Source organism: Dysidea avara, chromosome 4, assembly GCF_963678975.1.
Source record: "Dysidea avara chromosome 4, odDysAvar1.4, whole genome shotgun sequence".
Lineage (NCBI taxonomy): Eukaryota > Metazoa > Porifera > Demospongiae > Dictyoceratida > Dysideidae > Dysidea > Dysidea avara.
In genome coordinates this window covers 30990184-31012335 of record NC_089275.1, presented here as the reverse complement: position 1 = coordinate 31012335, position 22152 = coordinate 30990184, and the positions used below count along the sequence as shown (strand labels likewise).

The window sequence follows — 22152 nt, the reverse complement described above, 5'->3', positions numbered from 1 at the left end:
TAACAACATATGATATGCTGGAGTGCTATTCCAGCATGTTTGGTAAAATATGAAGCCAAATACTTTGAAAATAGATTGATACTCCCTAATAGAGCAATCGGTTAAAATTTAAGCTGCAATAGAGCACTCAAGTAGCATTCCTCTCTAATAGAGAAATCACTTTGTAGTGAGGTACTCTAATAGAGCATTCACTGATTGAAATGTTCCAAGATTACAGTAAGAGTTGTTGTTAACCTCCTAGGAGCGTAAAGCAAGCATAATGGGAACACTAAAGAGCGTAATAGGTGAAGATTTTGGGAAATTCCTTAATTTTGGGCTTATATGATCCATGTCTTTCTCCTAAGGAAAGGCCCACAAATGAGGAGCAGTCAACTATACTTTAATACAACAGCCAAGTAGAACATTGATATAAATATCCATGTATTTATTTAACCGATGCTTCAATTATTTACCATTTTTGTCAATGTATTCTTGTCTGTATGTGTAGGCCCACTAGCTATGCAGCTGTGTTCCAGTGGGATCTAATATATAGGAGTTAACTACAGCGTATCACATTAATTCAAACAGCAATTTGTGAGTTGTAGACCATTCAAATGTTCAAGTTTTCTCAGTAACAGGGTGTGTCCCTAGACTCTTGCTACTGGTAATATAGTAACCCCTTGAAAGCCTGGTTACACCTACAGGTAATTTTCTTTACTGTCATGGTGTTTGTGGGAATGTAATTTGTGGAAACACTTTAATTTCAGTAATATAAATTTATGGATTTTTCTATTCCCCATAATTGTGACCGGATTTGTCTCACACACATCCAATTTACCGACTTTGATTTCTTTAGATAGAAAAAAACTGTTGCCTTGATATTTGGTTGGTTATCACTGTGAAAAAAGAGGGATATAAGATGGTATTTCCAGTGGCTTATTGAATACAAAAAAGCTTGATATAACCTGTATTATACTAACAATCTCATGTAAGGCTTCAGTTAATGTGTTAAACATACTGAAACCATATATGTGATGGTATAGTGTGGGTATTATATTTGATATAAACTATTTCAGGTAATGTGGTAAATAAACTGAAACCATATATGTAATAGTATAGTATGCATTATACTAGACTATAACATGAATATAATACAGGGTTTATATTAAGGCTTATTTGTATTCAATAAGCCACTGGAAATACCATATTATATCCCACCTTTTTCACAGTGTATGTGCACCAACTAGGCACCTGCCGAGTATTCCGGCATAATTTAAAGCATAATAGGTGACCAAAAGCCTCAAGCATAATGCCAGCATAATAGGGACGATATTTGAAAATTTAATTAAAATGTGCAATACGTGCACTTGAAAGAAAGCAAATATTCACTGCCAATAGTATTATTAGTGCATTTCATGTTTAAAAACATGTAATATAACTTATTAAACCATTTCTTTGTTGGCTATTCACACTTTACAGAAATAAGTTTGAGATACTCTAATAGAGCAGTCACTTACTCTAATACAGCAGTCAGGAAAGGCTGATATACTCTAATAAAACAGTCAGTTCTAGGGTATAATCTTAGGCTTAATTATTGAGCAATGCTCAAAAGCATAATAGGTAAAATTTTGGGCATAATAAGCCGGAGCCTTGCACCAACATTGTCTTTATGATAGATGGAGAGATTCAGGTTTCTATAACTAAGTTATAGCTAGGAATGAGGCTATTATGCTCAAAAAATTGAACATTATGCTTTTGAGTAATGCTCAAAAAATCACCTATTATGCTTTTGAGAATTACCCATTATTCCCAAAATTATGCCACCATAATTGGCTAATAATTCCAGTTTATTGTTGTATCAGACCATTTTCATTGATGTTTAAGCTTCAAATAGTCTTCAATTCTTTAGCTGGTTGCTGTATTAGAGTATTTAATGTCAATGTGACTGCTTTATTAGAGTAAATATTATCTAATCCAAAACAGCCAAGATGTAAAAAAGTGTGCGGCCCTCAAAAAGGCTATGGTGAAAAAAGATGTGAAATCCAATGTGGCGGCCAAGAAATGGCTGTGATGGTAGGTTAATGGTAAAAATTTTAATAATGACAATTCAGATGAATTTGGTGCCGCTTGGTCTTGGCACAAAATTCACCTGAATTGTTGTTATTAAAATTTTTACCATTAACCTACCATCACAGCCATTTCTTGGCCGCCACGTTGGATTTCACATCTTTTTCACCATAGCCTTTTTGAGGGCCGCACACTTTTTTTACAGCTTGGCTGTTTTGGATTAGATTTCATTTCTTTATGTATTTGTATACACCAAAGCCGGCCTAAGGCCACCTTTGGGGCTTTTTTAACCTATCTTTTTTCTTTTCCACAGGAAGAAGAAAAGATGAAGTAGATGTTAAATACTTTAAATATTTCTGAATTTATCAGTAAATGTACAAATTATATATATAATACATTTATTTATTACAGAACTCTCTGCATGGTGGTTTCTTTGTAACTTAACACTCTACAAGGTGACTTCTTCTAGCTGATCTCTCTACAGAGTGAATTGTTTGCAGCAGAACTATCTTAGTCTATCTACAAAGTAACTCTTCTTCTAGCTGATCTCTTAACAGGGTGATTTGTTAATTTGTAGCTGAACTATCTACAAGGTAACTTCTTCTAGCTGATCTCTCTACAGGGTCATTTGTTTGTAGCTGAATTCTGTACAGGTGATTTTTTTGCAGCTGAGCTCTTTACAGAATGATTTCTTTGTAGCTGAACTCTCTACAAGGAAACTTCTTCTAACTGATCTCTGTTAAGGGTGAATTGTTTGTAGCTGAACTGTCTACAAGGTAACTTCTTCTAGCTGATCTCTCTACAGGGTGATTGTTTGTAGCTGAATTCTGTACAGGTGATTTGTTTGCAGCTGAACTCTTTACAGAATGGTTTCTTTGTGGCTGAACTCTCTACAAGGTAACTTCTTCTAGCTGATCTTTCTACTGGGCGATTTGTTTGTAACTGAATTTTCTACAGGCTGATTTGTTTGCAGCTGAACACTCTACATGGTGGTTTCTTTGTTGCTGAACTCTCTACAAGGTGAATTCTTCTAGCTGATTTCCCTACAGGGTACTTTGTTTGTAACTGAAGTCTGTACAAGGTGCTTTTTTGTAGGTGATCTCACTGCAGGTTGATTTGTTTGTAGCTGAACTCAGTAAAGGATGATTTGCTTGTAGCTGATCCCCTTACATTGTGTCTAGCTTCTAGCGACTAGCTGATCTCTCTACAGGGTGATTTGTTTGTAGCCAACCTCTGTATAAGGTGATTTGTTTGTAGCTGATCTCTCTGCAGGTTGATTTGTTTGTAGCTGAACTCTCTACAGGGTGATTTGTTTGTAGCTGATCTCTCTACAGGATAATTTGTTTGTAGCTGAACTCTCTACAGGGTGATTTGTTTGTAGCTGATCTCTCTACAGGATAATTTGTTTGTAGCTGAACTCTCTATAAGGTGATTTGTTTGTAGCTGATCTCTCTGCAGGTTGATTTGTTTTAGCTGAACTCTCTACAGGTTGATTTGTTTGTAGCTGATCTCTCTGCAGGTTGATTTGTTTCTAGCTGATCGTTCTACAGGGTGATTTGCTTGAAGTTGAACTCCTTACATTGTGTCTAGTTTCTATCTGATCTCTCTACAGGGCGATTTGTTTGTAGCTGATCTCTCTACAAGTTGATTTGTGTGTAGCTGATCTCTCTGCAGGTTGATGTGTTTGTAGCCGATCTCTCTACAGGGTAATTTGTTTGTAGCTGAACTCACTATAAGGTGATTTGTTTGTAGCTGATCTCTCTGCTGGTTGATTTGTTTTAGCTGAACTCTCTACAGGGTGATTTACTTGTAGCTGAACTCCTTACATTGTGTCCTGTTTCTGGCTGATGTCTCTACAGGGTGATTTTTTGTCTCTACAGGGTGATTTGTGTCTAGCTTAGGCCACTCCAAATAAATTCTCTGTTTCCCGTCCACCGCCCGCATCTGGTTACTGCCAGCTCTAAATGTTCCATTATTCCGTATTCTTCCATTATTTTCCGGTTATTCTTGCATACTGATAGGCTCAGTAAAAGCGGTCTTGAAACAGTGTCAGCAGTGCTATCAAGTCAGCACAAATTTCACGTTTGAGTTATTTTTGCAACTTACAAAGGAAGGAACAAGCTCAAGCATGCTTTTATGCAGCCTTTTATGCAGCCTTATTGGCAAATAATGGCTTGAAAAGCTAGCCAATCTTATAATGAAATAATGGAAATGGACCGCCCGCCTGCATACAAATATGCCTGAGTCCAGGACAGGAAACAGAGAATTTATTTGGAGTGGCCTTATCTCTCTACAGGTTGTTTTGTGTGTAACTTATCTCTCTACAAGCTGATTTGTTTGTAGCTGATCTCTCTGCAGGTTGATTTGTTTCTTGCTGATCTCTCTACAAGTTGATTTGTTTGTTGCTGATCGCTCTAAAGGTTGATTTGTTTGTAGCTGAACTCCCTGCAAAGTGTTTTGTTTGTAGCTGATCTCTCTGCAGGGTAATTTGTTTGTAGCTGAACTCTCTCCACAGTGACTTGTGTGTAGCTGAATTCTCTAGAGAGTGACTTAATTGTAGGTGAACTCTCTACAGGGTGCATGACTTGTTTATAGCTGAACTCTCTTCAGTGTGACTTGCGATGTTCTGAATCTCTAAAGTGATATATTTGTAGCTTAACTCTCCACAGGGGGGGCTTGCTTCTTGCTGAACTGTCTATAAGATTAACTGTTTGCAGCTGAACTCCCTACAGAATAACTTGTAATGTAATAGAATTCTATAATGGAGTAAATAAATTAGCTGAATGCTCTATTAGGGTGACTGTTCTATTAGAGTATCTCGATCTCGCATTAATTTTGCTACACGGAGTTGGCTTTCGAATCATAACTCAGTGGTTTGTAATCCAATTCTTCTATACTACTGCAAGGACTTTCTATGAAGATTATTCCAGCTATACACCGATTTTCAGCTCATTGGTCTAAGCGGTTTGCCTAGTAGGCGTGAAAACTAATACTATTTAATTCATAAAAATCGATCGCGTAATTGTGACACAGGTTGGGTTTTGTGTCATATCTCCGTGGTCTTTATCTCGATTCCTTTCAAACCACCAAAAGGCACTCCTACGATGGTTACTCCATCTACGTAGCAATTTCCAACTCATTCCATGAAGCGGTTTACCCTGTAGGCGTGACGACAAATCGATCTTGTTTTACGCGACTAATCGGTCATAACTTTTGAACCATTCATCGGATTTGCACCACATTTGATGCTAGGATTCGCCTTTGGACCCCGTTTCTGTGTGCCAAATTTCAAAGCGATCGGAGTACGCATTTGTGTTTTATAGCAATTTTTGCAAGTGTGCGAAAACACGAAGAAAAAACGAAATTTTGGACAGCTTGTATCTCGGAAATGGGTGGAGCGATTTCCTTCAAATGTGGAATGTAGACTCCCCTGGCTGGCGGGCAGCTCTGTAGCAAATTTGGTTCCAATCGGATAAGGGATCACCGAGATACAAAGGTGTGAAAATGACGTTTTCTTTCTTCCTGTCAACATACTCACGGTGTGGCGCACCGGATTCTTGGGCCGCACGACACACTTGATTCAGTGACTGCTCTATTAGAGTTTCTGACTACTCTATTAGAGTATCTCGATCGTTTTAACGGAATTATGCAATCTGCTACTGTTAAAGCTTTATAATAACCTCAAAATGCTAGCATAATTCCTGATTCCCACACATGCCTATTAGCTATGCCCGAAATTATGCCGGCATAATTGCCGCATCCCTAGTTATAGCCTTTCAAGTTCCGAGACACAATTGTAGGTAATAGGTATATACATTCATAGTTAACTTCACAATTTTCACGTAGTCTCATCCTCGCAGACCCATTCTCCGGGGTGGCGCTTATCGATTAGAGATTATAAGCGCCCCCTCCGATAGGGTCTGGTGAAATTCCCATACCATTTTTGTCCGAGAAATCGCCAACTCAGGCGAGTGATAATTGGTGTTTAATAACTACACAAGAGGTGACGATTTGAGGTAAGCTTTGTATTTGTATTTTAATGATAAAGGCTTTTATGCCTCAGTACATCCATAAATTTTTAGCTCAATGATTTTCGCTTAGGCTCCTCGGCTATGGGCAAACACCTCGAACAGGCTCTGCCTTCTGTGTACACCCTCCAGTGCCTAACTGGTAAAGTAGATAATAACAACAACATTTCCCTACTTAGGTGGCCTCCCCAAAGTTGGCTCCGAGCGTGGCGCTTGGCCGGAATCTGGGTGGCCTGCGGATCAAGTCACGATGGGGTTGGCTTTTTTTCACCCCTTCTAGGTAGTCTATTTGTCCCGTTTCACTTTAGGATATTTAGCTCAAAGATTTTCGCTTAGGATCTTAGGCTATGGGCAAACACCTCGAACAGGCTCTGCCTTCTGTGTACACCCTCCAGTGCCTAACTGGTAAAGTAGATAATAACAATAATAATAAACAAATTATGTACTTAGCTATTCTAATTACTATACAAAATCAAATAAGCAATTACTGTAGTGTCTGTCCAGCAGTGTTTTAAAATCATTGACAGAGGGAGAATCAACAATAGATTGGGGTTGTGTGGTATAGTAACACTAATTAGAATCCCAATCACGCGATCTGTACAAGGCATTAATAGGAATTACTTATGACCTAACTACATACATAAAACACCTCATACTACCTAAATATACATACACATATATGTCTGTTTCCTACAGGGGTAATGAATTCCAGTCATTGATAACTCTGTTACTATAAAAATTAGATCTTGTATATGAATTAGTGTAGGGCTGGGCGGTATTGGAGTTTCGCTTCACGATATATCGTGCAGAAATATATCACGATATTACTATTTATCGCGGTTATTAAAGATGACTGCTATATTAGAGTAGCTGACTGCTTTATTAGGGTATCTCGATCCTAGCTGACTGTTCTATTAGAGTATCTCGATCTTTGTAAAAAAAAATTGACTAGCTAGTACTAGGTCCTTGTTTGCAGTAGTATCACGTGATTATTTGAGGTGCATTATAACAACCTTAAGGGCTTAATAAGCTGTCACAAACACTAAAAATCGTAATAATATTGATATCGTGATATCATCGTTTCACCGAAATCTACGCGATACAGATATCGTTTCATTGCAATACCGCGGTATTACTATAATACCGAGAAACCGCCCAGCCCTAAATTAGTGTGATGTTTGAATAATTTCCTTGTGGCTTTGCTTTTGTAAAGTCTGTACTGCGCAGTCATAAAATAATAAATACTGTTTAATCATCACCTTTTGTAAAATCTTTTGTAAGTATTAAACACCAATTATCACTCGCCAGAGTTGGCGATTTCTCGGACAAAAATGGTATGGGCATTTCACCAGACCCTTTCGGAGGGGGCACTTATAATCTCTAATCGACAAGCACCACCCCGGAGAATGGGTCTGCGAGGACGAGACTAGTTTTCACTATGTGCAGTGCTCAAATTATTATTCTGCTTGGTATTTGTTGTCCATATTATATACATTCGACCAAGTTTGCAAAATACTATAATTTTCTTTTGTTGTATAATAGTTTTTGTGTGCAAAATTTGTAAGAGAATTTCTTACACAAAAATCTTTATGCAAGATCGAACTACTCTAATAGAGCAGTCATCCACATAAATCATACAAAAATATTTTTGCACAAAAAAATTATCATGCAAATTTTGTGCATGAAAACAAGGGAATTATGGTATGTTTAAAAGTGAAGATACAGATAGAGTATTATAACAACTGTTATTTAGGCCACTCCAAGTCATACCTTAGTTTCTGGTCACTCCCAAGCCTACAAATGGATGCGGGCGGGCGGATGATCAGGACTTCAGGACTATAGACTCTACTGTGACAATATACTGTATGGTATTATTATTTACTCAATTTAGCAAATTCATGTTGATTTTGTTTTTAGTCAAACTTAACCAACAACATAAGTAGTTGTGCTTCGGCAAAAAAATGCACTAGGAAAGTTGTTGATGGATCATGGCTAGCTATACACTGATGTATAGCATTTAAGTTTATTTATTTATTTATTTAGAATATACTATAGGAAATGTTTTGCTCATGTAGCTACTTATGCTTTCCAAGTGAAATAAATGTCTCATTAGCTATGTCAGGAAAGTATTACTATGACCAAGAGTTCATAATCTCTCTCTCTATATATTATGAACTCTTGCTATGACTTATAGCTAAGTTGTTCAAATGATCATGATCCAAAATGAAATTTAACTTCTATTTTCACATCAGAAATTCTTTTCATTCAAATGTGAAGTCTTAGCCCACTAGCTATGTGTTTCCAGCCTTCTATTCAGCAAACCTTGAGAAAAGTAACTGTCAAAGTTTTGAGTCATTGAGTGCTCCAGACTAGTGTTTTTTAGTGATCATCTGGGAATGTTTAAACTATAAGGGTTTCTACTTGCCAATCTAATTTTAGTCATGGAAAAGTTTAAGTTTAAGCTCACCGAATGTTGCTGGCTTTCCATACCCCTGCAGTGTTCAGTGATAAGGAATTTGAAGTTACTAGACTAATCATTAGAGGACTACATTTGAATTATAAAGTTAAAGCTATGGCCCATCTGCATGGGCTAGTAGTTAATGCTACTGAAATTACTTTGGTTACAGAAGCATTAGTAACAGTTATAATCTGAACAGCTATATAATCGAGAACAAAACTAGCTATAGTTAGAAACATTTTTTATTAGTGTGGCATATATACCTAATATTAGAGTTAAGAGTAGTGTGACTGCTCTATTGGAATCTCTGACTGCTCTATTAGAGTATCTCGATCTTTTGCAGTAAAAAATAAGTGTCTTGCTGGGTCACATGCACTTAAGCACCTGTAATATTAATAATAGTCCTCATAAACTAGGGTTCCAGGTTTACCATGCGGGCGGGTGACCAGAAACTAAGGTTTGACTTGGTGTGGCCTTATGTCTTTAATATTCTATATAACAAAGCTGTCACCAGTGTTGTGAGTAACGCGTTACATAATATTATTACTTTTGTGGTACCTAAGTAATATAACGAAATACGCTATAAAAACGTAATATATAACGTAAGTTACTTTACTTACAAATGTAACACGTTACCTAAGTAATATAGTTACTGTAACGAGTCTAATATTACGTAATATTATTACTACAAGTAACGAAGTTACTATTTTCGTTGGTTATCCTCTGAGTAACGCCTAGCCACAACGAAGTAACGAAGCCTACTGAATGAAGCTTATTCACCAGCTTCTTACTTATAACCAAGATTTGCACATTGTCCAACAACGCAATCATGTCACGTGGTAGTTTCACACGTGACAGCTTAAGGCTGCGGACACAAAGTAATATAATATGTAATATTATTATAGTTACTTTATTTTATGGGTAATATGTAACTGTAACTAAATAGTTCAGTTGCAAGTAATATGTAATATGTAACTCGTTACTTTTAAAAAGTAACTTGCCCAACACTGGCTGTCACATTGAATATAGTACCTGCCTGCTCTATAACAGTTACTGAGTGTTCTATTAGAGTTTGTCATGTTGACACTAGTGCTGAGTGGTATTGAAAAATAGCAAATGGTATACCTTCCATAAAAAGTATCACGGTATTACTAAATACCACAGTATAAATGTAAAAGCCATTGATATTAAAGTAACTGCCATTTACCTTAACAAAAGCACCAAGTACCCATGGTAGCTCAGCAAACCTCAGGTACAAATTACCACAAACTTGTTTACATAGTTTGGTTAGCTGACTACATCAGCACCTGGGAGTGTATAAACAGTGGAATGGAATACTGGAATGGTGGAATACTGGAATGGTGGAATGGAATTTTTTAAAGTTCAATATCATTTTTTACATCCAAATAAGTACAACTCCTCCCCTTATGTAAGCAAATAAATAGAATTTCCCTTGAAGTCAGCTTATTTAGCATAATTCACTTCACCATAGACAAAGTTTACTAATGTAATGTACTGTAAAGTCAGTTATGAACATGCACAATAGCAGTTTATTGGGAATACTAAGAAGACTCCGGACTTAACCCTTGTTCCCCCAAATGATAAAAAGTTAGCTAGCTAGCTGATTACATGAATGCATTGTAAAAGCACATTCACTGTACAATAAAGTGTTCATTTATTATCAACTCTACCAGTTAGGCACTGGAGGGCGAACACAGAATGCAGAGCCTGTACGAGGTGTTTACCACTAACCTAGGAACCTAAGCGAAAATTATTGGGAAAAGTGAAATGCGATCTTGTAAGCATTTACAATGAGCCTTTTCCACAATTATGTCAGAAAACAAAATTTAAGCCAAAGTTCATCATGGCAATGCCATGTTGCACACTGAACTGAACCAGTTAGTTTCACACAAGTAATAAAGTATTGAGTTATAAGTCATACAAGTGTTGTGGTGAGGAAAATTATGCTGACTTCAAGGGGAATCCTATTTATTTGCTTACATAAGGGGAGGAGTTGTACTTATTTGGATGTAAAAAATGATATTGAACTTTAAAAAATTCCATTCCACCATTCCAGTAGTCCATTCCACTGTTTATACACTCCCTCAGCACCTGCCTACAAACATTGTCACATGTCTGGTTACCTTCTAAATATGGGATGAAACAAGCCCACAGGCAGGCCATAATGCCCAGACAGTATGACGGTATTAAAAAAAAAACAGGCGGTATCAAAACCAGTATACTTAAATATCACAGATTACTAACAATACTGTTATATCGTCCAGCTCTAGTTGACATCCAGATTCCTATATGACAACTTAATAAAGCAATATTGTTGACAAGAGTTTGTGGTATGATATTGAGAAATACAGTATGGATAGTTTTTAGGGAGATTTTGTAAGAGCTGTAAGCTCAACTTATAAGCATAACAGTCTCATGTCTTGTGGCAGCAAAATCAGTCAGCAATATAATTATACATGTAAAAGAGGTTTACATTGGTACAATTTAAACCAAGTTGATTTATGAAATGGATGAGGTAATCATGGTAAGCAAACAGATGTGGTTAGGACGTATGTATGCTCAAAGTAAGCATATGATCATTATCTATCACCTCAACACAATGTTGGCACTACTCAAGCCTTCAGCTGGTGGGCAATCAGGAATTGTGCAGTGCTGAAAAAGAAGAGTGGATGGTTTGTACTGTATGTATAAAGTCAATTATGTATAGCTTAGGTACCATACATGCACAAAGAACTCTGATTAGTACATATAGTGTCTAAGATAATGTGGACAGAAAACTAATAGTTGCATGCTACAAAAGTAATTTAAGAAAATTCTGCTACACAGTCATTTTTGATACGTGCAACACACTTTAAGTATACAGAAATGCAGTTAAACATCTGTTTCTTGTATAGCATCAACGTATTCTTCTTCCTTGTGCTGCAAGGTTTGTGAATTCCTTTTAGTAGAAGAAACTTCATTAAAGCTAGAATCAGCAGCTTCAGCAATACCATCATCTATACTTACACATGATCAAAACAATAATTACATTTACATGAACTGTACTGTACTTACAGTTGTGAGTATTGGGAGGAGTCATTGGTGAAGAAAGAGAAAAATTTTGTTCATGGGTAGAAATATTTCCATCAGCGGCATTTGGTGCATTTAACTGGTTTGTTGTATCAACTTGGCGATGTTCTTTTCCTGTAGTCATGCACAATTATATAAAATAAAATTAATGTTATAAATGTATGCCACTTGATAAAAATACAATTATCATATAGCTTTAAATAATGTACACTACCATGTCTACATAACTTAAGACCATAGTGTCTATATAATTCATGAAACAGTACCCTGTGGGTATTTTCATGTAGGACACTGTCAAGTTTATGCATTACACAGTAAAACTATGTACCAAAACAAGCCTATATTAATTTAAATCAGCAAACTTGATCTTTATTTATACCAGTTGTTAAAACACCACCCAAACTGGGACATCAATGAACCACTGATCCCAACACTTTATTTCAAGACCAATGGCCCATTCATAATTCAGTCTGCAAAATTTGAATAATTGGTTCCAATATTAATTTAAAGGCAGAATCATATTTGTCTTTATGAATGCAATAAAGGATTGTGGTGCTTTATTAGAATTAACAGCAAGCACCAATGCATAGTTTTATGTAGTATGAGCAAGGCAATAGTAAACTGTACTACTCTAGTGAATTGAAGCCCAGTACATAAAATGTGCTACAGTATAATTATACTACATAATTATTGTTAGATCTATTTAAACAATAGTGAGGCTCTTCCCTTACTTATGTACCCACTAAGATGACCATGAAAGCTGCACAAAACTAAATTAAGAAAATATTAAAAATACTTATTAAACAAATAAGACCAGAGTATAGAACTAAACAGCTTCAGCCATTGAAATTATTGTCATGATGTTTATTAAAACAGTAGGGATTACTTACTTGCAGAATCTTTCTTTGACAAATTAAGAAATTTTGGCTATACAATAAAACAGGTAGTCACATATCAAAGTATAGTACAGTAGATGGGTTTACTCACAGATATAGTGCGAGAGTAGGAACTGATTTCTGCTGATCTTCTAACATATGCTAAGAACTACAAAAGTATTGCTTTGTCACAATGTCACTCATATTTACAATGGAAATACATTCCTAAATTTCACATAGTATTATTGAGTAGTAAATATAATCACTGTGAATTTAATCTACATAAGTATCAAAATGAAAATTTATACAGTGATGCTGTAATATCTGCACACCTGAATTTTTATACTCTATATTTTAAAATGCAATACTTAGCTTACAAAACCTATGATTGTAATCTTTGAGCCACTTTTAGTTGCTTGTTTCAAGGAGTAACATGCACAGATACATTCAGGTGCTCAATATCTGCCTTACTGTAGTATTCTCAATTGGCTAGCTACATCACAAAGCTACATCACAAATTAAAATGAAATTACTAGTTTTCTTGTATTTGTGAGCTACACAGTATTATTATGCACAATGTGTCAACTGGCTGAACAAAATATGACAAGTAACAATTGAGGGACACAGATTAGTTGATACATTGTTCCTCTTGGACATTTGTGTTTTCCTCATCAAGGCTCACCTTATCAGAATCAAATATTTCAGTGGCTCTAATTGGGCCAGTTACAATGTATAGCATGAAATGTACCTTGAGCATAATACTGTACCCCTCCGCAGCATAAAAATAAAATGAACAAACACTTGAGGATGATGGTGCAGCTACTGACCACATATGTGACAGGTACACCAATAATGTGAGGGACCTTATTCAGTGCAAGTGGTGGCTGTGTGGCAAATGTAAGAAGTCAGATGATCCGTTACTTTGAACAATGCAGTGAGTTAAGGGTAGATTGGTTCTGTAAATTCTATGACAAGTTGGCACTTCATGCAGATGAGGTTTACATGCACATTTAAACCAAGTTAATGTAGGAGCTATTAATTATGCACGCATTGGTTAGAAATTTTAGTGAGCGAAAAGGAACCATTTACCTAAGATTTACAACAAGGGTATATTCTCTGCTATACACGTAACAATCTTCATTTTACTAATGACTCCCCTTTACACTTGCAGACCTATACATCTTCAATTGAAACCAAGACCATGAGAACCTCCAATCAAAAAATAAAAATGAACGTTTGATTCGTTATTATCCCTCGCTTCATTGATTAGTCATGCAACAGCTGTTCTTATCGTGCACACTGTCAGTAAAATAATTTAATGATTAGCACCACAACCTTCTAATGATGCTATATCAATAGGATGTAGATGTAATCATTACCACAGTCACCCCACAAACTAGATAGTCAATCACCACCGCCAGCTTTCCCTTCAACTACTGTATGGAAGAAGACTGCCTGCTGACATACTTAAGTAGCATGCTGGCTACCTTTCAACTATGTTTTCATACATCACTGAGGCTATCTATCTAATTGGCTTCCTTTTCCTTAGTAATCAAAATTAGTACACTAGGACCACCTTGTTCAAACCCATAGTTAACCAGTCATGTGTTTGGCCACAACACATACTCACTGTATCTTCAAATTTTGCACTGCTTCATCAGAAGCATTAATGGTGCATCCTGGCTAAACTGCAGCTGGTACTGATGGGAGGTCTATTCCAATTGTATCCTGATATCAACCCTGCTCCTGGTACTACCACAGTATTATTACACTTAATCCACCCTGCAACTTGTAAGTGCTTAGAGCATGTATGAAGATACTCATATTGCAGACGTGTACATGCATGCACATATGGGATACATGCGTGTACATCTATATTATGTTGTGGGTGCTCTATATAATGCTGCTTGTATACGTGAAAAGTCAGTTAAAGATGTTTACTCTGGCTTGTATAGGTAGTAGTATAACCCAGGTTCCTGCTTGGGTGGAAAGTCATTTCCCATGCCTTTCTATGGCCTGATACACCCAAGCTATGTCAAAAGTCTGAAAAATCCCCTTTTGCCATTCAAAAGCATTCACCAACCCATCAATATATATATAACTTCCCAATTTAAGTCCCAGCCTACAATTTTGGTTACGTTTCCCACGGCAGACAGAGTCCTTGTACAACTACCAACCCCACCACCATCAGATGACGGTGGTGGATAAACCAATCAGTAACACCTGTGTGGGACAAAGATTGGTGACAAGTATGTTAGAGGTGAGCGAACTACATTAAATGAGGTTTACATGCACATTTAAACCAAGTTAATGTAGGAGCTATTAATCATGCATGCATTGGTTAGAAATGTTAGTGAGCATTAACTGGAATTTGCACATGCGCAGTGTTCAACACGTTCCTCCTAGCATGAACAGCGTGACTTGTTAGTTGTTAAGGGTGAGCCATCATGCCACAGACAGAGGACAAAAGGAAGAATCCCTCTCTCCCATCCCATTGGTTTGTACAATGGTTACTCTATCTTTCACCAAAAGGGCCCCCAGTTTACAAAACCACAATCGCATACTAGCGTACCTTATATCTGATGTGTTCTTTATATATACATGTGGTTGTGTATTTATATGTATAGTTTGTTATTGCAGGAAACAAGCAAGTTAATTACAATGCCTGAGGAATCGACACCCGGTCAAGGCTTTGAGCAAGCAACCCAATGTGTGTAGTAAGAAGAGCACATAAAATGGGAGGACTGGTTGGCGTTACCTAGTGTGTTCAGTGAGCAATAACCACAGCTCATGCAAGAATAACTGTAGACATGTGCATGCAGCTGTAGCAGCAATGGGGTCACATTAAAATTGGAAAAAAAAAAAAAACTACAAAAAGAAAACACTATATAATACCAAGAGTAAATAATAGAGAAGAGAGTATCCAACTGCTATATACCACATCAAAAATGATCCTGTAAAGTCCACTCTGCTTGTTAAAACATTTTCAAAGAAGGTGTTAAATTAGTCTATTAACAAGTGGTGTGCACACAGGCTTTGTATTGTGTGTGTAAGTGTTGAAGGTGATGATTACTAGATATGAACACTTCTATAATACCCTAAATTTTACTGAAATATGCAGAAAGACTTAACAGGATCATTTTTGATATGGTATATGGCAGTTGGATACTCTCTTCTCTATTATTTACTCTTGATAATACCTTTAGCTAATTAACTCCATAAGAATTTGTGTATCCATTATTTTGATTCACTGTAGGTTTCATAGGAATGTGTACTTTAACCCTATCATCATGTGTAGTTACTATTCGCTGCAGGTGTCATGCGAGTCGGAAATATTCACATAAGTGCATGCGTGATGTGAATTTTGGCAATAGCTTGTTAGTGCTAAATTAAATGCTACCCAAAGTCACAGAAGCAGTGCTACCAATGTTATGTACAGTCTGGCAGGAGCCTGTCAGTGTTAATGCTACCCTCTATGTGCCAGCAAAAGTATTCACTGTCAGCGTATACCCTACCAAAAAAAAAAAATTTACCAGTCTTAATGCAGTCTGGCAGGAGCCTGTCAGTGCTAATACTTTCCCTATATGCCTAAACAGTATCCTGTGTCAGAGTTAAGTGTGAGTATGTATAGGCACGGCTGAATACAAGGTAGCAGGTGTGCACCTGCCCATGATTCAGCATCTCCATCCTGACTAGTCGGGATGTGATAGTGCAAGGATTCTAATAGGATCTGCCTCCCTGTATACTAAGTGATGCCTGATACACCCAAGCTATGTCAAAAGTCTGAAAAATCCCCTTTTGCCATTCAAAAGTATTCACCAATCCATCTAATATTAATACATATAACTTCCCAATTTAAGTCCCAGCCTACAATTTTGGTTAGGTTTTCCCACAGCAGACAGAGTCCTTGTACAACTACCAACCCCACCACCATCAGATGACAGTGGTGGATAAACCAATCAGTAACACCTGTGTGGGACAAAGATTGGTGACAAGTATGTTAGAGGTGAGCGAACTACATTAATTCAGACTTATAGCCATATAGCTACTTCTCACGAAGGAGATTGTAAGTTGTGTTAATGACATGGTGGTCAAGTCTCTGAAGAAAGTGGTTTAAAATGTACAGTGTTGGGAGTAACACGTTACTTATGTAACGCATTACGTAATATTATTACTTTTGTGGTAACTAAGTAATATAATGAAATACGCTATAAAAACAGGTAATATAACTCAAGTTATTTTACTTACAAATGTAACGCGTTACCTAAGTAATATAGTTACTGTAACGAATCTAATATTACGAATATTATTACTACAAGTAATGAAGTTACTAATCTCATTAGTAATCTACTGTGTAACGCTTAGCCACAACGAAGTAATGAAGCCTACTGAATGAAGCTTATTTACCAGCTTCTTACTTATAATTATAATCAAGATTTGCACATTGTCCAACAATGCAATCATGTCACATGATAAGGTGGTAGTTTCACGCATGACAGCTTAAGGCTGTGGACACAAAGTAATATAATATGTAATATTATTATAGTTACTTCATTTTATGGGTAATATGTAACTGTAACTAAATAGTTCAGTTGCAAGTAATATGTAATATGTAACTAGTTACTGTACTTTTAAAAAGTAACTTGCCCAACACTGAGAATGTAGCTAAGACATTACTGTAAATAAGACTCAAAAGTTCTTTCTCCAACTTTTGTAACATTTTAGAATACAAGTTGATGGCTGCAACACCTATTGGTGTTATGATGTAATGAAGACAAGTACAAAAAAAATTAGAATTTTCAACTAGGTAGGGACCATAGCACACGATAAAAAGTACTGGAACAAGCTGGAGTAGTGCATGATATTTAGTCACAGTAAAACAATAAAAAGTGTTATATCACTACTGTGGATTTCCATTGTGATATCTTGAGCACAGTAGGGATATAACAGCATTGTTTTACTGTGGTTTAATATTGTGCACTACTCCAGCTTGTTTCAGTACTTTTTTTCGATGTGCTATGGTTCCTACTCTAGTTGGAAATTCCAAAAAGTTTTTGTGTACTTGTTTGTTAACTTTTTTTTTGTAAATAATTATTATAATTGGTTAATCCATGCATACCGCATCTGAAATGGTGCCGCACGCCCCAGCTATTATCATTTGAAAAGTGAAGCATCTATTACACTTCATTGTCAGCTATGTTCAACCTGTTACACACAACATTTCAAATCAAGAACTGTTTGAAAAGCACCTCTGCAATCAAAATAGCCACTATGAATAATACGAATGATTTCCATTACGAAGGGAAGCCATCAAGTGCTACAGCCAAATTGACACTTTTTGCTGTCAACAAAGATGAATGGGGCACAAAGGAGGACACTGGTAAATCCATGAAGAATGCATTGTACATACTGCAGTATGCCAAAAGGCACCTCTCAGGCTCAAACAGTGAAAAAATCAAGCCCATAGCCTTAGCCGTTATCGAGCTACACTTGCCTGAAGGAATCAGGTAGTCAGTCAGAAAATTCCATTAGATAATGTTTTGTAAAAAACCCCGTAGCAACTTGTTGAAAGTGTTTTGGGTTGATCTGAAAGCTAATTTAGGCTTCTACCTAACCAATACTGCCTCATTGTTGTCAGGGAAAGTTGAGGCTGGTTTTTGGAAATTTTGGGTAATGTTATTTCATGGGCCACAGCTACTCCTTTGTGGTCCTTACTATACAGTATTGTACTATCATACTGTATGGTGATGAGGAAGGTGGCGTTGAATCCAAATTTAGGTAATATTCATTTGACAAAGTTGTAAAATACTGTAAAAAAAAAGAAATTGCATGGCGATTGCGGAAGGTTAATATGATTCATAATTTCCCTGAACTTGTGCAGATTTCTATCCAGGAAAGAAAACATGCTGATGCCAAAACAATCCAGGGCATAATAATACACAAGCTATTAGTTTTTGATGCTACAATTTGCTAACTATTAGGGCTTGGCAAATGTAGGGAATACATCTAAAGTTACACTTGATGATAAAGGGACAAAATAGACTTGCTTTAAAGGTGCATCAGGACTCATTAAGGATGATCCTACTTTCCAAAAGGTTTATTTATCCCCTTAAAAGAAAGGAAAGATTTTAAGATTTTATACACTGAGCTTAAAGGACATAGGGAACAGGTGAAATACATTATAATTAGATGTGGCTGTATCATGAACAGGAAAGTTACACTAATTGACATAAACCATTTACCAAAGAGCTCAATTCATCACAATTTCAACCAGCAGTTCGTGTTTCCATCTCCTGTTCTTATAGGACCTTTAAATCATGCTATTTAGTGTCATGGGATGTGGTCAAGCTGTTGAACTGATGATGTTTGTTTATATCAAGACACACGATAGTGTGTCGTGCGGCCCAAGAAGCCGGCGCACCACACCGTGAGTATCTTAACAGGAAGAAAGAAAATGCAATTTTCACACCTATGTAGCTCTGTGATCCTTTATGCGATTGGAACCACATTTGTTACAGATGTGCCGGCCAGTTATGGGAGTCTACATACCAAATTTGAAGAAAATTGGTCCAGCCATTTCAGAGATACGAGCGAACAACATTTCGTTTTAATTTCTTCTTCATTTCGCACACTTCGCAAAATCCGCCATAAAACACGAATGCGTACTCGGATAGGGCTGAAATTTGGCACACTTGAAGGGCTCATTAAGGCGGATCTCAGTACCAACTTTGGTAGGAATCCGATGAACATTCACGGAGTTATGACCGACTATGTGCGTAAAATAAGGTCGAAGGTCTGTCACGCCTACAGGGTAAACCCCTTGGAGGAATGAGTTGAAAATTGATATGTAGATGGAGTAACCATCGTAGGAGTGCCTTTTTGTGGTTTGAAAGTAATTGAGATAAAGACCATGGAGATATGACACAAAATCCAACCTGTGTCAAAATTACGCGTCGATTATTATGAATAAAAAACTATTAGTTTTCACATCTACCAGGCAAACCGCTTAGAGCAATGAGCTGAAAATCAGTATGTAGCTGGAATAATCATCATAGAAAGTAGGGCTAAAACGAATATACCGAATATTCGAATTTGTATTCGATTCGACTTCGTTCGAAGGAATTATTGAATTCGAAACTTCGAAATTACAGTAAAGATGGCGGACACTAGTAATGAGGAATCTTTGTCAGTCTCTACAACATCAGACACTGGACTAGAGATGTACCAATAATCGGATTGGTGATCGCGAGGGTGATCAGATCGTGATCGGTTGCTGATTTTCCTTCCATATTCAGTAATAATGGGCACAAACGCTCTATGAATCTATTAGTTTGCATGGCCAGCTATCAAAAGCCTTTTTGTTCGCTACAAACAAACAGAAAGCCTCTCTACACTATTCTATAAAACGCTAAGTTACGAGAAGCCATACGACTGCGCATGTGAGTACTGCTATTAGTGTTAAAGTATTCTTACCCAGAACAGTAGCTGTTAGCTGCACTTTAAGAATAAAAAACTGCACTACAGGAAAACTAAAGTGATCACCTGTGTATTACAGCCATCTTGGTAACTAATCAAAATACGGAGTAATCCGGACAAGGGAGCATGTATCATAGTAAAATATTTGGTGTGCCTAATTGTCTGGGTTGTGTAATAGAGGCCACACCACTATAAGTAGTTGTGCAACATAGTAAAGTTACATCACTTCTCTTTTCTCAATGCTACAAATCATTAGAATATACATCATGTAGTAGCTACACATGTAGTTCTATTTGATTTACGAATATACAATAATTTAATCGGTATATAATCAGTATCAGCTCTTTTAGGTACAAATTAATCAGATATCAATACAGCTGAAAAATCTTTATCGGTACACCTCTAGTAGCTACATCATCAGACACTTTTACTTCATTTCAAAAGCTGCCTATATACTGTATCAAATTTTAATGATGTCTTACAATTGAATACAAATAATAAGAAATAACACATATACACTGTATAAGAGTATTACACTATATATAGAATATTCTATTATTTGTTCTTGATTAAACATATATTCGTTCTCTTTCATTTAGAATATTCGTTTTAGCCCTAATAGAAAGTCCTTGCAGTAGTGCAGAAGAATCGAATTGCAAACCACTGAGTTATGATTCGAAAGGCAACTATGTGTAGCAAATGCGAGATCGAGATACTCTAATAGAACAGTCACCCTAATAGAGCATTCAGCCTCGTTTATAACTTACTCCATTATAGAATTATATTACATTGCAAGATATTCTGTACTGAATTCAGCTACAAACAGTTAATCTGATAGACAATTCAGCTACATGCAAGTCACCCTGTAGAGAGTTCATCTAGAAACAAGTCACCCTGTATCAGCTAGAAGAAGTCACCTTGTAGAGAGTTCAGCTACAAAGAAACCATCATGTAGAGAGTTCAGCTGCAAACAAATCACCCTGTAGAGAGTTCAGCTATGAACAGATCACCCTGTAGAGAGTTCAGCTACAAACAAATCACCCTGTAGAGAGTTCAGTTACAAAGAAACCACCATGTAGAGAGTTCAGCTGAAAACAAATCACTCTGTAGAGAAGATCAGCTAGAAGAAATCACCTTGTAGAGAGTTCAGCTACAAAGAAACCATCATGTAGAGAGTTCAGCTGCAAACAAATCAATCACTCTGTAGAGAGTTCAGCTAGAAGAATTCACCTTGTAGAGAGTTTCAGCTGCAAATAAATCACCCTGTAGAGAATTCAGCTACAAACAAATCACCCTGTAGAAAGATCACCTAGAAGAAGTTACCTTGTAGAGAGTTCAGCTACAAAGAAACCACCATGTAAAACCACCATGTAGAGAGTTCAGCTGCAAACAAATCACCTGTCGAGAGTTCAGCTAGAAACAAGTCACCCTGTAGAGAGATCAGCTAGAAACAAGTCACCCTGTAGAGAGTTCAGCTAGAGAAGTCACAATGTAGAGAGTTCAGCTACAAAGAAACTACCATGTAGAGAGTTCAGCTGCAAACAAATCACCGTGTAGAGAACTCCAGCTACAAACAAATATGCCCTGTAAACAGATCAGCTAGAAAAGTTACCTTGTAGAGAGTTCAGCTACAAAGAAACCACCATGTAGAGAGTTCAGCTGCAAACAAATCACCCTGTAGAGAGTTCAGCTAGAAGTATCACCTTGTAGAGAGTTCAGCTACAAACAAATCACCCTGTAGGGAGTTCAGTTACAAACAAATCACCCTGTAGAGAGATCAGCTAGAAGAAGTCACCTTGTAGCAGGGCCGTAGGCAGACCTTTAGGTTGGTAGGTTCTTTTGAAGAAAAAGTGGACCTTTTAGTGTGACGCTGAGGGTGTGCGAAGCACACAAAACTAGTGGGGTCTGGGGGCATGCTCCCTCAGGAAATTAAAAAAAAATTCATGCTGAAAGACTGAATTTAAGCCACTAAAATAGCACAATTATTTACTAATTCTGCACCATAATTATGCATATGGTGTGATATGGTGGCATGCTAAAACTAGGGGGGTCTGGGGGCATGCCCCCCAGGAAATTTTTTAAGGAATACATGCTAAAAGACTGAATTTGGTGACATTTCAGCCACTAAAATAGCACGATATTTACTGATGTGTCAATTCTGTACCATATGCATTGCAAC

The 22152-nt window shown here is 36.9% G+C and overlaps 1 long non-coding RNA gene across 1 annotated transcript; it reads right to left on the bottom strand.

The window, feature by feature from the left end:
* Positions 1 to 11252: 11252 nt before the first annotated feature.
* LOC136254667 (uncharacterized) lies at positions 11253 to 14862 on the bottom strand. Its single transcript, XR_010700655.1, has 4 exons — positions 12610 to 14862; positions 12513 to 12549; positions 11608 to 11736; positions 11253 to 11549 (listed from the first exon to the last, which is right to left on the bottom strand). It is a non-coding gene; the product is annotated as an uncharacterized lncRNA (long non-coding RNA).
* Between the last annotated feature and the right edge of the window lie 7290 nt (positions 14863 to 22152).